Below are 18266 nucleotides of genomic sequence, written 5' to 3' on the forward strand. Positions count from 1 at the left end.
ATGTATTAACAATAAATGAATTCAAGAATAGCAACAAAGTAAAATCATCCACGTTAGCCCCATAACGAAAATCATACAACAACTGTCATGTGATTCATTTTTATATCGTTTCAGTCTCCAATATAGAGAATAGTCACGTTTGACGCACGCCCACTAACGGAGGTATATCGCCGTGTAAAGTTGTTTATTATTTTCCTCGGGTTAACCTCAAAATGTATGTAATTCGAGTTTGACAGCAGTTTGTCCTCGCCATTTTGCATTCGCAGCTTGTAAGTGCACGAGTTTTGCGACTCTCTCGAATAGCAATACACAGTTTTTATTTCGCATACCGCCATCAAAGTGTAACCAAAAAGTTGAAGGATGGTGTACAAGACACGGTTGCATTGTTGACATTTTTGTTCGATTTTGTTGTTTGTTGTTATTGTTTTGGAATAAAGCGAATTTCATAACTCAACTCTTTTGTAGAAAGTAGTGCTGGTAATGTACAACAAAACGAACAACCCTGTTTATCACTCGGCAGTCAAACTTTCTACGCTTCACTTACTTAAGCATTTAGATTAGCATTCTATGCCCTACCTTTTTTCTGGAAAAAAGGCCGTTTGTTTTCACTACATTTTTATGTGTGACTGATAAATCGAACAATTCCTACTGATTGCAATATTCAAATTCTTCTGATATCGACGAACCACAGTAACTCCGATGAGCTGGATGTTCGACGGAATTTTAGATACGTGTTTGGCAAGGTGCAAAGTTGAATGATTGTGCGGCTTTGGCTTGTGTCGTTAGACATCAACTTTCTGATGGCTGTGTTAGGGGTGAGCACCTTGCTGTCGAAGAAAATACATAGGAAATTGGAATACGTCCATATTTCTTCATTGTTAACTATTTAAATATTTAACAATTATAATGTGTGACATACCACACACATCTTATTACACTGGTGAATCGATCAACATACAAATCATGAAAATCCATTGATTATTGGCCAAGTTATTAGCATTTAAAATCTGATCAATTTTAGTTGCATTTCCTTGAATTGGCACCCTTCTCGAAAGCCGTAGTCCTACGTGAAAAACGAAAGAGAAAAAGTTTTCGGATTCAAGTGGCAAAAATATATTAACCCTTTCCGTTTCCGTTTGATTCGAATGTTTTAGTGCCCACGGATTGTTCGTGATCGTATCATCCCATCGCGATGTTATCGTACATTCAAAAATTGTTGGAGAAAATGATCTTTTTTCGCCTGGACAAAGGGGTTGAGATGAACCACCTACTCTCAGATACTCAATTTGATTTCCGTAGGGGCAATGGAACAATGTCACAGGTCAGATTTAGTCCCAAAACACACCTTCACCGAAATATTGAGCAATGCTAAAGGGTTCATCAGCATCGATTCTCTGTTGATATTGTCTGAGGAGCACCCGATCTAATGGTGCGAGTTAGATACTCATTTAGACGGAATTTGCTACATGATGGACGCTCTGTTTTTGAAACGTTCGTCGTAACCGCAGGGTTTGTATTATACTCGTCAGGTAGTTTACTTCCAGGTCGGATTCGAGCCCAAATTTGCAAACAAAAATCCTAAAGCTTAAATCGGTTAATGAGAAGAAAACATTATTTAGAAAGATTTACCAGAGCGTCTTCTTTATGTGCCTGAGAGAGCAAATTCGATCCATTGAAAATCAGGCGTGGGTCAAAGTATACAGCTACTCGGAAGATGCGATTACAAAACAATTTGGTTTGACGACGATCCATTGCTGAAATTAACTGCTTCTTGAATCTATTAGTTTCTTCCAACTCTTGAATACTGCCGTACGTTCGAATCAACTCGATGTAAAAATCAGACAGTGTTAACTCGAGTTTTTGAACAGCGATTGTGCACTGATACAAAGGATCGAACGCTGTTACATATTCTTCAATGAAATCCCAATATTTCGATAGATCTGAAAAAAATTTCGTAATTAATACAAATTTATTAATATAGAACTCAATACTTTTTTTAAGATTACGCAAAATTAATGCCAGAGTTGCTATAATTTCAACGCGAGCTCATATTTATAACAGTTAGTGTGCGTAAATATGTGTACATTACCTAATTCAGAGTATTGTGTTCCCAACTTTTCGAAAAATTACTTCTCCTTTTTTAACTTATGCAGCATTCTGTAATCCGAATTCCAACGAGTTTCATTTGGAAGCGGTGGATAAGAACCTCCTCCACTGACTTCAAAAAATGCTTTGTACTCAGTGGACAGAAACTTCTTCATCTTCTTTCTTATGTCCCTCAGAGCATCTTTATGCTCGTTCTCCTTGCAGACGTCATGGACAACCAATTGTGTAGTGTGGGCTCCACAGCGGACAACAGTGATGAATTCATCAGGTGCAAACTCCTCCAAAATTTACGCCCACTCCTGAACTACTGGTCTTTCAGGTGAATCATTATCAAGAGCGTCGAAATCATCTGCCTCAAGTTCGTTCATCACTGTATTCAAACGAAGATTCACTCTCATCTGATATCAGCTTCACTAGCTTGACCATATAAGACGCATTGTCAATAGTAACAGCAGCTATTTGCCACGTATCGACGCCGAAGGACTTCAGAACTTTAAGCAACTCTTCTTTGAGGATCATGCTAGTGTGACGACTATGCTGCTCAATAATGCCTAAAAAAAACCATCGTTAAAAATACGCATCAATTTGGGACAACATTTCAAAACGGCGGAAGAGACAGTTCTGTGTGGAAGATTTTAGTAACTTCGATTCTTTACACTTGTTTACTATTATGTGATTACTAAAATCACCAGTAGGTAGAAAGCCACCTCAAGTAGCTTGTGTAACTATTGGAATCAAAACAAGAAGCGTAAGCTTACAAATGGCTCTTCCGCTTATTTCACACGTTATTCTATTTTGCCAATACTTACCCAGATTTCGCTTAATAAGAGCACCGTTATTGTTGATGTACTGACAGTTGATACCCAGCATGCTCAGATACATTTTAGACACAATATCCAGCTTGAGCGAAATCATACAATTAATGCCATCTGCCGCTTTTGACACATACGGTGCGATATTGTGTCTGTTAATGGTCAAGTTATAGGCCTTCAGCAATGGACCTACCACTTCCTGAAATCCTTTCCATTCAGTGGCTTTAAACGGAAGTCCATGTATAGTTACCATCTTTACAATTCCACCTAATAGCCGCTGCTTCGTAATCCTGATTGTTATGGCAGGTTCCATGCTCGCATTGCTAGACTTTGCAGGAGATGGACCGATACATTTTATTTTATTTTATTTTTTATTTTTATTTAATACATCCATCTGACAATAAGTCTTAATGAACCAGAAGCCATAACAAATACTAAATGTATCTGGAGTTAATAATACGTCTCTGGAATTGAGCAGCAGGTTCCCCAAACTCGAACAACTCTTCAACTGTAGAAAACGTGCGAATCATACTCGTAACAGGTTCATGTTGTCCAAAAGAAGAGCGGTGTGAGTCTTGACGCAATAGGAACGTTGAGCGTAGAAATCTGCTTGGCGCACGAAAGTTCAAGCAAGAGAGTAAGTGGGTAGAGTCAATTTCACCACTTAATAACTTCGCGACGAATGTTGCCTGTTGAATTTGTCGCCGTCGTTGTAACGTGTCCATGCTTAGCAAGCGACATCTCTCAGCATACGGAGGTAAGTTTAGTGGATCTCTCCAAGGAAGTTGTCTTAATGCTCGACGAATGAATGTTTTTTGGATACGTTCTATTCTGATGTTCCAGGAAAGTTGGTAGGGAGTCCAACAACAGATGCAGTCTCGATAATCGGACGAACGAGTGAACAGTACAGTGCTTTTAAACAGTACGGATCCGAAAAATCTCTTGAGATTCTTGATATAAAACCAAGCTGACGATTAGCCTTAGTGATTACCATTGAACGGTGTAAGTCAAACGTAAGTTTAGGGTCCAGCATTACACCTAGGTCGCTTACTTGTTCTACTCTTTCTAGTACAAATCCATCAATTGAGTAATCGAATACGATTGGCGTTCTTGTGCGATTAAATGTCATGACCACACATTTTGATATACTGACGGAAAGCTTGTTTAAGCGGCACCAATCAACAAATTGGTCTAACATTGCTTGGAGCTGACGGCAATCCTCGACGTTCTTGACAACAATGTATAGTTTGAGATCATCGGCGTATATGAGCACACAACCACTCGGCAAGAGGAGCGTCACATCGTTGAAGAAGATTGTGAACAGCAATGGTCCTAAATTGCTGCCCTGGGGAACACCGGAGGTTGCAGCAAATGGTGATGAAGTGCACGAACCCAGCTTGACACGAAGTGTTCTGTTGGAAAGATATGATTTCAGCCAATCAACTAAACCATCCGAAATTCCCAGGCGAGACATTTTCCGAAGAAGAATACCATGATCGATGCAATCGAATGCCGCTTTCAGATCGGTATAAACGGTATCAACTTGAGCCCTATTTTCCAAGTGATTTATACATGTTGAGGTGAACTCCAGCAAATTTGATGTAACTGAGCGTCCTGGCATAAATCCGTGTTGCGTTGCTGAAATGTAGCTCTTGACATGAAAGAAGATAGCATCGTTCACAATGATCTCGAATAATTTTGAAGCTGCAGATAGACTTGTTATGCCACGATAATTTGTCACGTCACGTTTGTCGCCCTTCTTATGGACAGGGAACATAAAGGAATGTCTCCATATTTCGGGGAAAACTCCTTGGTGCAACGAAGCGGTAAAGATGCGAGCTAGGGGATCAGCTAAAACAGCAACACAGCGGCAAGAAATGATTGCAGGTACACCATCAGAAACGATCATATGCCGCCGGGTGGCACAGCCGGAAATGGCGCTCAAAGTTTGTTTGCCGAAATACCTTCTGGGAGTACTCACAACTATCCTCCAGCACACAATGAATCACACGTTCCCCTTTCATCAAGTGCTCTTCCGTGTAGGTACCAATGATGGAGCGTTTGGAAGGTGCTTTGTTGTTGTCACGATGTTTCCTCTTCAAAGCACCGGTTCCTTCAGAGGTACCAGGGACTTCCATGGATGATGATGGATTCTCATTAGTCACCGACTTATTACATTCACAGTTGTTCAGTAAATCTTCGGACATTTTTTTACTTTCGAACTTCTCCGCACCACGAACATAACAATCACAACAAATATGGTTGACGTTTATTTCGACGAATACATTTCAGAAGAGCCTATATTGATAATGGTGAATCATATATAATATTATTGTGGTAATATTACCATATTTTTATTTGAATTATAATTATATTAGCGCGATTCACTGCGCGTGTAAATCTTTCATTATTGTTTTGTGTTGGTATTCAAAAAGGTTTCAAGTGTCCATAAGAGTTTATTGGGTAATAAAGGTGATAATGATCTTTCGATTTTGAACCATAGAATGTAATTAGAATACAGGCACTTTTGAAAAACATCAATCTTAAGCTTTAAAATTCATTTTTTACTTGGTATGATTTGTTCATTCGATGTTCGGTTAACAATTCATTGTGAACAACATTGAAAAGTTTTGCTCACGAGTAAAAGCTGTGCAAGATTCATCCATACTCATGAATCAACATCAAAGAGAAGGTTCATGATCGTATTGCTCGCGAACAAACGTCTGTTACTGTTTTTGATATCATATACAAGGTTCATATAAAGTCACGAATGACCCAAGAGTGTTAAAGTGACTATAATAAAAAAAAGAAAAAAAAAAGGTTCATATATTTCCATCACTGGTCTCGTCTTGCTTTCCACTGAAATTCAGTTGGCTTTTGCTAAAAGAGAGCAAATGGCTTCTGTCTTCTTGGATATTAAGGGGGCTTTTGATTCAGTATCGGTTGAAGTTCTTTCAGACAAACTCCACGCTTGTCGCCTTTCACCATTAACTAATAAATTTTTGTACTATTTGCTGTCAGAGAAACATATGAGCTTTTCTCATGGAAACTCTACAGCTTCACGATTTAGCTACATGGGTCTCCCCCAGGGCTAATGTTTAAGCCCCCTTTTGTATCATTTCTATGTCAAAGAAATTGACAATTGTCTAAGTGACAACTGCACGTTGAGACAACTTGCAGATGACGGCGTAGTGTCTATCACAGGGCCGAAAGAGGTTGACCTGCAAGGACCCTTACAGGATACCTTATACAATTTGTCTACTTGGGCTATGCAGCTAGGTATCGAATTCTCCACGGAGAAAACTGAGTTGGTCGTTTTTTCTAGGAAGCATAGCCCAGCACAACCGAAGTTTCAACTTTTGGGTAAGCCGATCACTCATTCCATGTCTTTCAAATATCTTGGGGTCTGGTTCGATTCCAAATACACCCACATTGAGTATCTGAGACGAAAATGCCAACAAAGGATCAATTTTCTCCGAACAATTACCGGAACGTGGTGGGGAGCTCATTCGCAAAATCTTCTAACGTTGTACCGGACAACGATTTTACCGGTTTTAGAGTACGGTAGTTTTTGCTTCCAGTCGGTGGCTAAAACGCACATTATCAAACTGGAACGGATCCAGTATCGCTGTCTTCGTATCGTGTTAGGATGCATGCATTCAACTCATACGATGAGTCTTGAAGTGTTGCGGATAGTCTCAGTTTATTCGAGGCTATTCGGTCCAAAGAACTCCTCGTATTTTCTCATGAAAATAAGAGTGCTTCTAATGCTTTATCTTTAAGATCTTTTGTCATCACTATTGCATGAGTCCCATCTCATTGCTCGATTCCGGGCAATGAGAAGGCGTCAACAGTCACTCGTCAGCTGGCAGAATAAATGGAGTGAAGGGAGTTTGGGACAATGACTGAGCTGTGTAGTGAAATTCTCGTGCATTATATTCTAGATATTGATTTAAAATACAGTAGAAGTAACCTATGATTTCGGTCCTATGTACATATTTTGGATTTCCTACTTAGTAAAACTTGGTTAATTTCAGAACCTCATAAAAATGCGAATACATATTCTATTTCATTTGGTTCCTAAATTACAATCAGATATGAGTAAGGCTTTCTTCAAGTGATTCATTGCTCACGCGGAAGCGTCCAAAAATGACCATCGTGATGGCTGATATTCCCTATCACTTCAAGATTTCTAGGACACAAATCTTGGACGGTTGTGACATCACTAATGAAATTGAAACTCCTTGTGTACTGGACTGCAACAAGCGTGAAGTTCCAGTTTCTTTGTCCTAAGTTTTGTGAGAGCTGATATCTGTACTCTTGAATTTTTTTCTATGGTAATAAGATTGATCCTCAGCGATTCAACTTCAAAACGCTAAAAATAAATGCACTCACAAAAACGGAGTGCACAATTTTGCATCAATTAAGGCTGTGTTCCATTTGGAAAATTTTCACTTAGATTAGACACTTCGAAAATAAATTAAGATGTTCGAAAATCCTTCTGTTGTACATCGGCCAATTTTCGAGAAAGCGTCTGTCAAATTGATTCCTTGTCTGTCAGAAATAAGTCTGCTGGAATAGCAGGTTTATTTGAAAATTTTCCATCTGTCAAATTTTAGTAAAAATTCACCAAATGGAACACAGCCTTAATAACTTGAGCACAGAATCGTTTCTTGTTATGTTTGTTGTATTAGATGCTAGATAAAAACTTCTTTTATCGATATGTGTGCTAAAAATACCTGGGCCTACTGGATTCAAGGAGAAAGTCGACGAAGAGAATCTTGTCAGTGTTACTTAGGACCTAATGCAATGTTCAGCTTGAATTGTTTCGCTTAGATGTAAACAGAAAATCGATAAAGAGAATCGAACATTACAAGTAGGCCCTTTTGAGTGAGATTTTAATTATTATTTACAGTTTCTAGTCCTATCAGGCCTATTTTAAAGTATGACCACCTTGGTGGGATTGGTATGATTTGAATTGGAAAAAGGAGTCTACTTATAACTACTATTTACAACTACAACTAACCTACAACTACTATATACACCTAACCTACTATATACAAATTGCTTATCAAAGCATGTTCTGATAAATTACATTTTTGTGCAAATTTAGTCTTAATTTCGTAAATTTTTTAATCTTTTTTGGCAATGCCTGCCTCTTCATGTAAATATGTTATTCTAGTGTCGAAAAGTCGATCAAGAACCATCCTCAGCACTCTATTCTGAGCGACCTGAATTTTGTTACTGTGAGTCTGTGCACATGATTCCCACTCCGGAGCTGCGTGGAGGATCGCAGGTGCTATGATTTGTTTGTAGACAGCCAGTTTGTTCACTCTTGAGAGGCGGGATCTACTGTAAATCAGCGGATACAGACACCTAACCAAGGTGGAACACTTTATTGCGGTTTTCTCCACATGCGAGCGGAATAGGAGCTTTTCGTCAAACAACATCCCGAGATAGGTTACTTCGGCGGACCACTCAACCCTTGTGCCATCCATGATTACAGTACAAGAGGGAGCCGGTTTTAGTGTGGGTGATTGCCGATAGAGGAACATCATTGTTTGTGTTTTGGAAGCATTGATTTTGATTTTCCACGTGGTGGCATAATCAGCAAAGGCGTCAAGACATCGTTGGAGCTTGTTTGTTATTTCGCGAGGCATCCTACCCTTGACGGTTATTGCGGAATCATCTGCGAACAGGAAGAACACGCAACCGTCTCCGAGGGGAGGAATGTCTGAAGTGTAGATGCTGTAAAGCAAAGGGCCCAACAGACTTCCTTGCGGAACTTCTGCTGGGATGGAGAACATGTTTGAAAGGCAGCCATTCAACGATACCTTAAACGACCTTTGCTGAAGGTAGAACTACCCGTAACTTTACGGGTGATTTTAACAAGATGCAAAGGAAAGTTGAAGTTACAAAGCTTGTATACAAGCCCATTGTGCCAGACATTGTCAAACGCTTTCTCAACGTCTAACAATGCCATGGCTGTGGACTTGGATACAGCCTTGTTACTTCGGAAGTTATTCATCACCCGTGCTAGCTGATGATTTGGAGTGCCCTTTCCTGAACCCGAACTGTTCCAGTAGGAGAATGTTTTGTTCCTCGACAAACTTGAGTAAACGATTGAGAATAAGTTTCTCGAAAAATTTGCTCAGCGCTGAAAGGAGGCTGATTGGTCTGTAGCTTGAAGCTAGCGTTGGGTCCTTCCCGGGTTTGCGGATAGGTATGATTTTCGCTGTCTTCCAGATACTTGGAAAATAGTGCAGTTCCAAGCATCTGTTGAAGACAGCAGCCAGTAGAGAGTGAACCTTCATGCTGAGATTTTTCAACACTAGGTTGAATATTCCGTCAAACCCGGGGGCCTTCATGTTTTTGGTGCATTTCAGCGCTGAGCAAATCTGTTCCACTGTGATTCTATCCTCCGGAGGGATGGCACAAGGGGAGGAATCAAGGTTGAGTACACATTGCTCAACCTAAACTTCGAGCGGACTTTGGATGTTGGAGCCAAGCAAGTGCGATTTGGCAATATGTTCACCAATCGCATTTGCTTTCTCTTGAGGGGTGATTATGAGCCAATCGTCATAATTTTCATCTTTGAGTGGTGGAATGGGCTTAAGGTGCGTCTTTAAGACCTTGGCAACTTTCCAGAATGGTCTGGAGCGGTCGTCCAGATTCTGGATGAGCCGCCCGAAACTTTTGTTCCGGAGTGAGACCATTCTGGAAGCAATCTCCTTGTTCAGATCAGCCATTTCACGTTTCCACGCTAGATCTCCGGTTCTTTGGAACTGGCGTCTACGAACATTTCTCAGTCGAATCAATAGTTGGGTGTGGGAATCAATGGCAATAAACTTATCCCTCACAGGAACTCGTCGGACGCACGCCTCGTCAGCCACGGTTGTGGCTTGGTGAAGTCCCCCCAACGCTCGGTCGATGTCCTCCACGGTGTCAAGCGGCGGGTTGTCGATGATGTGCCTGTCTACCACGCGTCCAAACTTGGCCCAGTTTACGCGATGATAGTCCTTGCGCAGGCTTGAAGCAGGAGCCACGTTGCAGCCCAGTTCAGACACCACCGGTTGGTGGTCGGAGCTGAGTTCGTTCAAGGCTACCGGTTTGGACAAGCCGATATTTGTCAGGAACAGGTCTAGCGTCGATGGGTTGCCCGCCGGTGAGATAAATGTTGGCTCATCCGAAAACCAAATGGAGTACAGCCCATGCTGTGAGTGGTCGAATAGCAGACGACCGTTCTGGTTCTGCTGGTAGTTCCACCAGGCCTCATGGCGAGCGTTTATATCTCCTCCTATTACGAAGCGGGAACCGTTATGGGTGATGGTGGACAGGTCCTTCTTAAATTTAGCCGCTAGTCCACTGCTGGCGGCACACTGTCGAAGGCAGTAGACGGCGATGAACTGGACGTATCCAGTCGACGACTCCACCTCTACACCAAGGGCCTCGATGATAGAGGTGCGGATATGGGACAGAGTGTGGTATTTTATTCCTTTCTTGACGACGACCGCAACACCACCCCCCCTGGAGCTGGTGCGATCAAGCCGAATAATGTTGTGGTCAGGCAACCAGAAGCTGTCGCCGGACTTTAGATGGGTCTCGGTTAGAAGGCCCACGTCGATGCTGTGCTTGCGGAGGAAATCGGCAAGCTCAATCTGTTTAGCTCTTACAGAGCAAGCATTCCAGGTGACGATAGTTAGCGGTTTAGACGCCATACTGGATGATGAACTTACCGAGCACTTGGATCTGTTCGGGCTTATTGCGGCACTTACGAAGAGCACCGGACATGTTGACGAAAATTTCCATCAGTTCATCCGCTGAGAACAGATCGGGGTTGTTGTTTTGCGCTGTTGGTTGTCTCCAGAATCCAGGGGGGGATGGAGAGCTTTGGCCAGCAGAATCACCGGAAGTTGCTTGAGCGGAATGCACCCGCGAATTCACTTGCCTTTGCTGAGGAGCACGAAGGGGCGGGAAATCCTCCGTCCGAAATGCCGGGACTTTGTCCTTCTTGCGTCCTGGTTGGTTGTTAGTTGCCACCTGTTTTCGGATGCGTTTGAAGTCCTCGCGTTTGGAGCACTGTCTGTCGGAACCTTGATGTGCACCACCACAGTTGGCGCATTTTAACGCCACGGCTCCATCCGCAGGGCAGTTGGAAGTGGCGTGTTCTTGAGCGCAGTTGCTGCAGCGTGGCTTGATGTTGCAGTTGCGGGTACCGTGACCAAAATTAAGGCACCGCTGGCACTGCGTTACGTCACGATGGCCGCCACGGTATGGCTCCCATCGTACGATGATGGAGTAGATCGATCGGATGGCTTGCAGCGCATTGAGAGTCACCGTCCCTTTCTGGAAGTGCACCAGGAAGAGGCAATCCGGGTACGGCTTCACGTTTTCGTCTCTCCTTGTCATTCGGAATACAGCGATTGGGGCTAGCTTGTACCGGTTGATTTCAGCTTCGACCATCTTGGGGTCGAAATTTGGTAGACCCCTGATGACTACCTTGAAGGGCTTCTCACCGGGGATGTCGTGCGTGAAGAATTCCGCCTTGGAATCCTTCAGATATTTCACGGCCACTTCGTACTCCGCTTTTGTTCGCAGCATCACCTTGGTGCCGATCCTGCCGAGCTTAGACTCAGCTGCAACGCCCAGCGATGAGAGATCGCCAATCAGCGTGTTGAGTGGTACTTGCTTCACCACCAGTGGAGGAAGCTTGATTTTCACCGCACTCGGGCCGGCAGAATTCTCGGTTTCGACGGCGTCGCCGAAATCACCGATGTCGCTGGCGTTCGTCGCGGTAACACCGTCGCGTCCGCTCGTACCATCGGACTGTCCTTGATTCTTCTTCCTCTTTTTCGTCCGCTTCACCGGGACTGGGTTGGTATTTCCAACATCGGTGGGCAGAGTAGCGTACCTATTTGAGGTAGGCACCGAGCTACCCTCACCACTGTTCTTCTTCTCCGCTTGGTCACGAAGTCTGCTCCGAGAGCGTTGTCTTCCCATCACGCTATGCGACCGACACTACTGACGACGCGACGTGCAGTATATCTGCGAACGTTTGTAACAAACTATAGGTTAATCGAACAACTCGACAGAGCGAGCAAAGACCGAACTGTACTGCTTGACGTTCAAGCAGCTAATCTGTACTGTGATGCTTATTTTGAACATGAATACCTCTTTTATACCTACTCGAAGACTAAATTCTTCTTGCAAGTTGTTGCATTTTTGTTCTTTCATCGTTTATGATTGGTTGAACATAACAAAAATATGTAATTAAATAGAGGAGAAAGCGGTTGAAATTTTTATTCAACGTGCACCGTAGCTAAGCAGACCACTTGTAAGTTCACCGAAGGGAAGGCTCCTTCTGAAATCGCCCAGGACTTTTTCAAGTCCGATCTGCGCTTCCAGAGCGCGGCCGTCGCAGGAATCCAGCAAGGCCATCTGTCTGTTCGAAGATACCAACCTGTGCGCCATCCACGTCAAGCTTGTCACAATTATGCTAAAGGACATTCAGCTGGCTCGTCGTATTCGTGCGAGCGCTCTTAATTTTCCGTTGAAATCGAACAAAACTGGCCCTTTTCAGAGCCATTAAAATATTCCACAAGAGAGTTGCGAAGGAATTTCTGCTGCTTTCACTGATCGCATCACAGTGAATCTTGATATTAAAATTGCAACCAGCAAGTGCCCTAGAACCAAAAGCGGTGTGATGCTAGTTTTCATTGCTGTGACGACTGTTAGGGGCTAAGAAGCAGAAGGATAAAAGCCAATTCTCTATTGATTTCCTCTTTTGTGATCACCATGGCTTCAATTACCTATTTCGCACTATTTCTGCTATTCTCTTCTATCTAGACCAACATTTGAAATAGGCGGAACAACCAAACGTAAACAATGGCTTAAACGCAAATTCCTCGATAATCAAAACACATCGAAGCAACCTAACAACCTAACAGGAATTTGCGTGTAAAGCCATTGTTTACGTTTGGTTGTTCCGCCTATTTCAATTGTTGAGTTGCTCCCCCGTGAATGATCAGAACTAATTAACTTGCACAGTGCGGTTGTTACTAGAGACCGAAAATTCCTCAACATCTCCACGGCTGTCTCGGGAAGGGTAGTCGTGTTAGAGAGGTAGGTTATTTTTATTTTAGATCAGGATTAATGTGGTAAGTGATGCGATCGGTTAAAGGAGAATTTGTTTGTATTTAAATCTAGTGGGGATAGGATAAGGCAAAGTGAAAAATTACAAGAATCGGGACGGGCCTGTGATTGAACTCGACCTTCTGCTGAGTAAGCAGAAACGGTAATCACTGAGCTGCCGAGCCCTCGTCGTAATGCTACATCGACATGTTTAGTCTAGGAATGATTATCTGATGACTGTGTTGGGAAAGCAGCATAAGCATGTACGTAATTGGTCGATTTATTAGTTAATTCGACGCTTTTGGACAATGCTGGACATTTACCACTTTTTCAATAGTTTCTTGTTAAAAATCAACAGTCAGAAGTATTTATATCGATGCGTAGGAATATTGCTGATCGATTGGTATTAAAATTTTTTGAAATTTTACCAGGGACAGTTGAGTTATTAACGTTCAAAATCTTTCATAATTTGTTACATGTTCCATTTTCGGTTTTCACAAAGTGTACCCCCATATAGAAATCAAAGACGTAGTCCTACGTCAAAAACCTACGAAATGTCACGTTTAACCACGAGTTAAATTTAATTCGGCAATTGGTACACTACCCAAGAAGTATTTCTCGATTACTTTTTTGAAGGAACGTATCAGCTTTTGTAAACAACGCATTTGATCGTCGATTTGCCGTAACTGGTAGCTTGCCCACGCATGCTAGTATTACCATCAGATAGGGGAAAATTTTCCCAACCTGTTAGCCGTGTTAGTATGTGGGCGAGTTATTAGTTATGCCAAACCGACGATAAAATGCGTTGTTTACAAAAGCTGATATGTCCTTCCGAAAAGTAATCGAGATTTGTAGTTATCGTTCAGGCAAGGCGCGCTTGCGCCATCGAGGAGACGCCGCTACCAGCAGCCAATGATCTCGACGGGAACAACGCGCAAAGTTCGAGGTGCAAAACTCGAACTCTGCGCGCTTGACAGGAACCGCCTTCCTACTGCTTCTGCTGTTGCTGTTGCTGCTGCTACTGCTAACTTACCCGCCGTCAGAAGCGAAAATGAGTTGAGGCACATTAGCAGCGCTGTTTTATAACTTTTCTGATTGAAGCAGCACGATGTGCAACCAAATTGTACTTGATTATGAGGACTGGGTTTGGGGAGAACGTTTATTTCATGAAAACAGTGATAAAATTATCACTTTCTATTTGTCCATTTTAGGAACAGTTTTTTTATGAAAAAAAAAATGAAAAAAAAGTTTATTGCAACAGCTTACGAAAGGTATTTCCTATCGATTGGTGTATTCGGATTTTAATTTCATTTATAAATGACAAAGCTTATAGCGTTCAAAAAATTACACCTTTTCGTGACGGTCGCAATTTTAGATTTTCGATTTACCCCCAGTACCTTCCCATAAGACGTAGTCTACGTCAAAAAACATCTTTACTAAAAGGAACAACTGTGCAAAATTTCAGCTAAATTGGAAATGATCCATCAGGATCGACTCGCAAGTCTTCTTGGAATACTGCATTTAAAAATGAGCGGAAGAGCGGTTCTAAAGAACCAGTTCACGTTAGACTCAGACTCACCGCAAGATGAATTAATTTGCCGGCCTCTCGGTAAAACGAGTTGCATACAGTCCCACTTCTCATGAGCTGTGGTGTGGACAGCAACTAGTGAAAATCGCGGTTCATTCCATCTGCACTCCTCCGTAGATGGTCCGTAACACCTTCCGTTCCATAGCTTCTCCACGAGCATAGTTAGTCCACATATTGTCATTTCTGCATTGTGTGTTGGGATCACTTGCTAACTAAATTTAATGCATGTACTGTGGTTTCCAAAAGTTTTGCTTCTCGGTGCAATATTTCCGAGTTGCAAAACACATCGCTCTCAGATTCTCTCATGTGGAAACACTGTCATTGGTCGATGATGTGTAAATTGTGCCGATTTCTGAACTGAACTGAGCGAGACCATTTCAAACCACTTCCCCAAGCCGAGCAGGATCGAAAGTTTTGTTTAGATGCTTTTTCCCATCTATTATTCCCACGCAACTGATGTGTGAGCCTGTATCGACATCGAACGCTGTTTGGCCACGGGCGAGACGACTAATACATAGGTGTAACAGTCGGAAGAAGTGTTAGTTTGTTTACTTAAATGAACCATGCCCATTTTATTATGGCATGTTTGCTATACGAAATGCGCCTCGTGTTTATTAGCGAATTTCACATCAAAGATTGATTAATTGAGTAGGAAATCAGTTTGGCACGGCATTTGTGACCAGCATACACCTTCCGGTAGTATGAAACAGGTCAAAAACTGTTCAAATCCGCAGTTAAAATTTTTGTTTTGAATTTCTGTATAGCAAAATAGTGAACTTTTCGTGAACATTAACGGCAAAGAACTCACCAACACTGGGAGACTGTGAGTTCCTGCCCACCTGTTCATTTTCCATCGTGGGCCACGGGCTATTAGTGGGGAATATTGTTATAATCTCTTCATTTTTTTGCCACTGACGAATGGATAACACTCACTGCGGAGTGTCTTCGCCGCAACCGATGACCATATTTATACGAAGGGAGGAGATCGTGATGGAAAATGGCAGGTGGGCAGGAACTCACGGTCTCCCAGTGTTGGTGAGTTCTTTGCCGTTAATTAAACGAAAAGTTCACTATTTTGCCATACAGAAATTCAAAACAAAAAATTGTATGGGCGGATTCGGACAGTTTTTAACCTGTTTTATACGACCGGAAGGTGTATGCTGGTCACAAATGCCGTGCCAAACTGATTTCCTACGCAATTAATCAATCTTTGATGTGAATTTCGCTAATAAACACGAGTAGCATTTCTTATAGCAAACTTGCCATGACAAAATGGGCATGGTTCATTTTAGTAAACAAACTAACACTTCTCCCTTTTTATGGCACAGACCTGTTGGTCCATATTAGAAACTAACACTTCTTCCGACTGTGTCACCTTCTTACTCGCCTAGGGGTATGTGTATGGTTCGTCAACAGCAATGAATGTTATTTTGGTTTTGAACGAAAAAACTGCTTTAGATTTTTTGAAAAATAACGACGTCCCCTTTCACTTAAAAATCCGACATGCCGTAGAGATTTATGATCGGTCCGTATCCACTTGTGTCAAACCCCTAGACTAGACCGTAAACATTGTATATTGACAATTGACGCCCACCTACCGTAATCGACAAAATTACCAGCATTCAAATCTCGTTCAACACACTACTGAACGAAAAACTCTCCAGATCTTAGCGTGGGAAAACTTCTTCCGGCACGCAACTTATTAGTTAATTTTCGCATCAACTCACTCCCTTTAGTGCGGTACGGTACGACCCGGCTACTACGGTGGCGGTGTCAAGTCAAAGCGATGGTCGGTCCACTGTAGGGAAGCATTGACTCGCGGAAGGAAAACTTTACTGAAGGAACGGAAGGAAGGAAGCAAACAGCACGCAAACACTTTCGCCGGGATGGGACAATTCAGTTGTTCGCTCGCAATCAAGTTATGAACTTTCGCACGGTGGTTCCTTCCGCAACGCAGCAGCAGCAGCAGCAGCTACAAGAGACTCGGTCAGATGACTGTCCCATATCCCAACCCAGTGGAAGCGCTCGTGTGAAAGATTCTAGTTCCAACATCGCTGCTGGGCTGGGAGATGGTGCAGTGGATGATGGAACCGCTTTGTGTGTGTGTGTACCTCTGCTTTGCTCATCACCATCTACGGGGACAGATAGAGCAAGTTTCAGTTCAGTTCAGTTTAGTTGATGCAGCCATTCCGCCTTTCATCGTCAACCAACTCCGACCAAGTGAGCTAGATCGGTCTTCCTTGTTTAACAGTAGTTTGTCTTTATTAAATTTTTGATTAAGTTTTTCTCTGAATTGTGTCAACGCCAGAAGCTTTTACATGGCAGTCGGAAGAGGTAACAGGCTACCTCGTACATATTTGTAGTTAGAATTGTCCGATTTCAGTTTTGTGGAGGTTTGTAGAATTTAATAAGCTGAGTGTGCCTTCAAAACTTTAAAACAAATCGTTTATAGAGGAGTGTATAGTAGGGGTATGCGATATATCGAGTAATTCCATTTATTTCGACTCGGAACGGAATTCCGCTTAGTTTCACAGAATATTTTGAAGCTATTTCACTTAGTTTTGGTAGCGTTTTGATTCACTTAGAGCAGACAATTTTGTGATGAATTATTATTCGTAGATTTACAACAAAATGTAAAGCTTAGTTTTATTCATTTTCAAAATAATCGACAATATTGTCTCATGAAGGGAATCCCATCAATGAAAACAAAATCGAACCGGACTGTGAACCCAAACTCTTGCAGACGCTGGAATAGTGCGTATGGGTGGGTGGGTGTTCATCGTGAGGAGCTTACTCGTTGGTTCGCTGCAAGTACGATTCTGAACATGATATTAGTGCATGGGAACCTCCTTCTCCCGAAAATAATAAGCTCTCAAATGCAATAATTAATTATTGCTAAGCTATACGCACGACGCAGCGGTGCAACTGTTTTCTATAAAACCATAATTCACGATCCCGGACAGCCCATCCATCTGTGTAAACAATGAAAACAGAGGACATATATGCATTAGAGAGCCCTTATGGAACGAAAAACAAAAAAATACTCTCCACAAAGTGAGCGACAGACATACAAATGAATAAAATATGTTTGCCAAAGTGATTAGAGTGAGTGTTTTATTTGCACCTCACACTCGTACTCACTTGGTTTGCTGGTTGGCCCCCTTGTGCAACAATCAAATGGGTCCCAACTGTACGTTAAGGTGCTAAGCCAACCCAACCTACCTACCTACATACGATTTCAGCTCAGCTGACAAACCAACAGACGAACGGACGCCCGAACGAACGAGCACAATGAGTGGCAGTATCATTTTTCAAGCTTTTAACACGCTTCAGCCTCCTACTTCCGAACACAGACAAACGGACGTGGCTCTTCAACCAAATGCCATTTAAAAAATCAACACGCCAAGCGAGCCTTCTGCGAATCTTAAGCTTACAAACAATGTTGCATGCCACGAAAACACCCACTAAATTACGGATATGTTTATCTATGCCCTTCTACTGCGGTAGATCTGTTTCGTAGAAGGGGGTGTACTATTTATCTTTGTCCCGGTGCTGCCCGCCCGATCCGTTCCCGCTATTTCCCCGGAGTGAGGAAAATTGACACCCCGGCCACCATGAATCATGGTGGA

General features: G+C 42.4%; 1 pseudogene; it reads right to left on the reverse strand.

The window, feature by feature from the left end:
• Positions 1 to 1629: 1629 nt before the first annotated feature.
• Positions 1630 to 5125, reverse strand: LOC135715506 (uncharacterized; annotated as a pseudogene).
• Positions 5126 to 18266: the final 13141 nt, after the last annotated feature.

The sequence above is a fragment of the Ochlerotatus camptorhynchus genome, unplaced genomic scaffold (assembly GCF_037179485.1).
Source record: "Ochlerotatus camptorhynchus isolate MF236.1 unplaced genomic scaffold, CSIRO-AGI_Acam_v1.1 ptg000939l, whole genome shotgun sequence".
In the NCBI taxonomy this organism is placed as follows: domain Eukaryota; kingdom Metazoa; phylum Arthropoda; class Insecta; order Diptera; family Culicidae; genus Ochlerotatus; species Ochlerotatus camptorhynchus.